Source organism: Solanum tuberosum, unplaced genomic scaffold (assembly GCF_000226075.1).
Source record: "Solanum tuberosum cultivar DM 1-3 516 R44 unplaced genomic scaffold, SolTub_3.0 scf00191, whole genome shotgun sequence".
NCBI lineage: Eukaryota > Viridiplantae > Streptophyta > Magnoliopsida > Solanales > Solanaceae > Solanum > Solanum tuberosum.
In genome coordinates, this window is record NW_006239117.1 from 228529 (window position 1) to 234538 (window position 6010).

The window sequence follows — 6010 nt, forward strand, 5'->3', positions numbered from 1 at the left end:
GTTCAGTTGTGAGTTGGTAAGCTCCATCTTATCCTGGGGCTATCAGAGGATGTTTACTTTTGCTGTAAAGTTTGGGTATAGTCGGGGCTTGTCCCGACAGTGCTTATGTCACTCATAGAGGCTATTGTGGACACAATATTCTGGGTTTTCTTTTTTTGTATATTTTAACCTCCAGCCAATAGTCTTGGCATGCATATATAGGTGTGTGTGTAAGTAGGTATGTTTTCGGTTGTGGCCTCGTCGGCTAGATAGTACATTTTTATCTATTTTTATGGTTTGTCTACCATTGTTTGTATGGTTATTCTCTTTCAGGTCATGACCTCTGGGTCCAGGCTTCACTTTTTAGAGGTTGTGTCTTGTCCTTAATATTTTTTGCCTCACAAGTTTGGTTTAGTTAGTATGTTTCAATGGGTAACTCGATGTTTTAGGGTATCGAGTGCCAGTTACGCCCTTATTTCGGGGCGTGACAGACCAGGTCCCCTTGCAATGTTCTTTGTGAGTTCTTGAAAGGCTTGCTGTCTCTCTTCCTCTTTTAAATGAATGAATTTAATATGTTGTTTGTCATGTTGAAAATATCAACCATAAAGAGTTATTAACCGTTGGACACACAACCTCGTCCATTCTGATTGGTTCAGTACGCTGGTGCCTCACCAACCACTGACAGGACAGTATTACAGATGTACCCCATTATGCATCTGATGGAGAGAACTCTGCCAGGGACCGGGTCACCGGGTCCTTGCATTTGTGAGTCACTGAAACAAACAAACTCGTCTGCCCTTTCCATTGGTGAAGTACACTGCACTTTTCACCAATCATTATGACAGGACAACTTTACAGTTGTACCCCACTTTAAATCTGGACGAGAGCACTCCGTCAGAGACCGGGTCCCTGCATTTGTGAGGATCATCAAAACACCTAGAATATAACATTTATATTACAAAAGAAAATTGAGAAAATAAACGAGAAATCCTTGTTTTGTTTTAATACGTCATTTTACTTTTTAGTGTAAAATATAATTCATAATTAACGATTAATATTCCCATGAAGTCGTTGACACTTTTTTATTTTACCCTATTTTGATAAAGATCAAAATACTCTTAAAATTGGCCCAGCTAATTTATTATTATCCACCCTTTTTTTTTTTTATGAAAACGCTTAAAAAGTAAAATTGCTGCTACATCATTTCTGTTGGATTTCCTCCATTTATTCGTAACCATTTTTTAATACAAAATTCCCATGATTTGCTTTTGTGTACTATAAGAATATTCTTTTGGTAATTTTTATTCTTGATAGTATAAGAGTATCAGAAATTGAAACTTATTGTGACATTGTATTTTTAAAAATAAAAGATAGGGTTATGATATGATATGTAAAAACATGAAAAGGGTACATACCCAAAATGTTAAAGGAGGTAAAGTGAGTTTTTTAATTACAAATTTGATTGAGTGGTTTTTAAGAAAAACTCTCTAAGTTGAGTGACTTTGTTGATACAAAATACAGTTAAATGAATTTGCTCAATAATTCTTCATACTTGAGTGACCTTTGTTGATATTAACTCAGAGCATGAGTATATAAATTCTCGTAATTAATTTTATTCTTTATATTTTTCTTTCACATCAACAATAATATAATTATAAATGATTTCACTTTTTCCTTGTATTCATTGTTTGACCTTTTTGTTTAACACAAAATTATTTACCACAAGTTGTTATTACAAACTTACACTTAATCTTTTGGCAAAATGGTCTGATGGACCATTCTACTTGTATGCGTTTGTATTCTGGACCCTTCTACTTGACTGTTTGTCAACTGAATCCTTGAACTCAATGAAACTCTATGTTTTAACCCCTTCTGATCATTGACCAAGCTTATGTGACAACTTAATTATTGAGTTGGCACAAATGTGTGATGTCACGCATAGAAGGAGCGTGAAAGATCAAATTTTAGACTAAAAATAATTTTTTTTCTTTTGAAAAATAGAATAAAAAGATCAAAAATAAGAAAATTAACTATTTTTTAGTTCTTTTTTCTTTTCCCACCCCACCCATCCCCATTTCTTCTTTTTTTCTTTCTACTCTCAAACCCCAATCTCTCTTCTTTCTCCCGTTTCAGGCCCGTTCCAATTTCTTGTTTCTCTGTTCTTCTTTTTTTCACATTTCTTCCTCCCGGAATAGAAACGAAATTGTATTGTTGTTGTAAATCTGTATTTTTCTTTTATTTTCAGGGTAATTTATAACCCATAAAGTAATAAAGATTCAACAGTCTTGAAAGATGAAAAGTGATTGTTGAATGTCTTTGTGAAATTAGGTGAAATGTGTTGTGTAAAATTATGTACAAATATTAGAGTATATTGATGTATTTTAATGGCTATTCGTTAACACCAATGGGGAAAAAAGATTTATGGTGGTTCAAGTGGTAGATGTAAATGTTGGTAAAAAGAAATACGATTAAAAGTTGTGAATGAAAGAAATTTTGGGGAAAAAAATCGAATGATAATTGTTAGTTATTTAGGAATGTAATGATACTAGTGAGAATGGAAGGTTGTGGTGGTATCTCTAATTTTAAAAAAATAAAATGGAGAGAGGTGAAGGGATGAAGGAGGAATGAAGTGAAAAAAAAGAAGAAGAAAATAGATTTCTTTAAATAATAATAATAATAATAAGTGATATGTCATTTAAAATGTGATGTGGATGATGATATGTCATTTTTGTCAAGTGTTTGAAGTTCACACACAGCGATAGGGGTTTAAAATGCTTAGTTTCACTGAGTTTAATGGTTCAATTGACAAATGATCAAGTAGAATGATATAGAATACAAACTCATACAAGTACAAGGGTCTATCAGATCATTCCGCCTAATCTTTTTAAAGGTTCACTATTCCCTTGTATTAATTAATTGTCATTTTAATTACGAGGAATAAGGAGTGTATTTCATTCATGTTGCAAGATCAGACCATCTCCAACCCATCTCTATTTTACTCTCCATTCTCTATATTTTGAGAGTAAAATAGAGAATGGGTTCTTCAACCACTCTCTATTTCACTCTCTATTCTTCAATTGTAGAGAGGTGAATAGTCGTTCTCCAAATTTGGAGAACTACTATTCACCTCTCTATTTTACTTTTTGATTATTATAATATTATTAATTGAGTCTCTATCATTTGTAATTATTTTCTAATGTAATATACCATATAAAAATATAGTATTAATAAGTTACTATTTCCGCAAATTAATAATTTTTCTATTTATTTTTAAAAATAAATGGTCACTTTAAATATGTAATTTAAAGTTATTTAATATTATTTATATTATATAAGATTATTAATTAAGTCTCTAATATTTGTAATTATTTTCTAAGTAATATAACATCTAAAAACATATTATTGATAAGTATACTACTTCCATCCCGAATTAACAATTTTTCTAATTTTTTTTTTTTGTCATTTTAAATATGTAATTTAGATTATAACTTTTTTCATTATGAAGTATGCACAAAAATTTACATGATAATTCAAACAATCGACTTTTATGTTATAGTGATAAATTATTAAACTACACTTTTAATTTTAAAGAGCATGAAAATATTTGATGCAATAGTTCAAAATGGAATAGGGGAAGTAAATTAGTACACGAAATAATTGGATACAAGATAAAATTGTTAATTAAAATAATTTTTAGCTACACACAAAAAATAAGGACAAAAAATGCTCATTTTGAACTCCGTAATACATTAATAAAATATTTATGAGAGTAACGTAATAATCTTGAAAGTTGAGTATTTATGTAAAATTTAAAATAAATTTTATGATAATACTATATTTATGATGCAATTATATTTCATCAATGATTTCACTTTTATTTGAATTGTTCCTTAATATGTATTATATATAATATTTATTGCAATTTATGTTATTTATATTAAATGAAGAATTTGAAAAATAAATAAAATTTTGTATTACATAAAGATTATAGAGTGATTATTTGCAAAAAGAAGAAATGATTTATATTAATGAAATAAGAAAATAAGAATGAAATAGAAATAATAATATAATATTGATGAGATAGAAAAATATCTTTTTTTTAGAGAGTAAATTTGAAAATTGGGTTGGAGTTGGTTGTCTGGAAAAAATAGAGAACTCCATATTTGGAAAGTAAAATAGAGGATAGGGTTGGAGATGCCCTCAGAGGTATATTTAAGTTCAGTTAATCATGTATATGGGTGATTTTAAGACCGTTAATATTTCAGAGATAAAACTAATAATTCACACCGAGTTTAAAAATGCTTTCAATACTTCTTTGATAAGAACTCCATTATTTCTTGTTATGGTCATTAGCATTAGAAATGCTGTAAATAAATATTTATAAGTCTTTATATTAGTTTTTCAATTTGACAATATTAGAATTTCGCATAATAATTTAGAGCGTTAAATTTAAAATTTTAAACTTTTATATATGTCAATAAAATTTTTGTGAACAGGAATCATGGGGTGTATTGAAACAACTTTAGATTAAAACTCATATAAAGTTTATTTATAAATTCAAATAGCTTGTTAAAGTTGACTTTAAATACTAATTTTTTAGTTGATCATATATGTATAAAACATATGGGTTTAATTAAGTCATCCATCTTATACATTTTCTTTTGTATATGAGAATCATCTTATAGAATTTCAAAAAAAGTGTTTCCATAATAGATTCTTAAAGAATTTTCTATCAGTCTTTTCATTATCTTACATCTATAGGTTGGATAAACCATTCTGCTATCTACAGCGAATTCAAATTGTTCGTTATTTAGTACTGTAAATATATATCAATAAGCAAAATATTTCTTCAAGTTTGAAAAGAGAAAATAAAAAATAAAAAATAAATAGAAGAATATGAAATAACGTTTTTTCATATTGGGGCAACTCCCATAAATCACTTTGTAATATTGAGTCCCACTCCCCATAAGGTATATGATAATCAAACTTGCATTTGTTTGGATCGTCGAACCTAATCTTTTACATTTTTTGTTATCTTTTTGAGTGCTCTTTAATTGGTTCATTATTGGATGATTTTCACTAATTACTAAAGAAATGTTTGCACTTCACTCCAAAAGTCATCCTAGAGTAACTCTTGAATTGTGAAATGATGTGGTCCTAATTCCATCAACTTACATCTTTTCTTCATGGCAGATAAAATTATTGATCTTATAATTAGGAACTAAGTCAAATTCTATGGATAAAGAAACCATATTTTCACTCTAAGCTTATTTGTAGAATTTTAGAGTTTGAATTCACGATTTCAATTTATTTTTGAAAAAATATACAATTTGACCCATAAATTTATATTATATAAAAAAATAGAAAGAAAAAAAGACAATTTATTTGAAATTTTGCCAAAAAAAAAAAGAATTTATTTTCAGCATGAAGAGATTATTCATGTCCCGTCTTACAAAATTATATTAAAAATTAACTAATTACTATTATTATTGACAAGTGAATCGAGATAATATCTCAGATGGTCACTCAACTTTGCATACTTCACTTAGAAAGTCATTCAACTTTGAGTTGTACACTTAGAAAGTCACTCAACTTTATTTATAACTCAAAAGTCACTCGGCTATTGGTATTTCACTTAGAAAGTCACTCAACTATGTTCGTTTCATTTAGAAAGTCACTCAACTATTGATATTTCACTCAGAAAGTCACCCAACAAATTTAAATAGTTTATTCATTAAATTTTATTGAAATCTAATTTTTGTTCTAAATTATTTTTTAAGAAATAATAAGATATTTATTTTAATTATCTTCTTGACCTTCTTCAGTTATTTAATTAGAATTTTTTTGAAAAACGAACAATAGCATTTTTTAGCATATTTAATTCTAGTAAAACAATTACTCCCTCCGTCCCATTTTATATGTCACCTTTTTACTTTGCATTTGCATTAAGAAATGATGTAACTTTACCCTTCTACCCTTATTTAATGTTTTCTTAAGTCAACTTTATAATAAAATGATGAGTACATTTTCA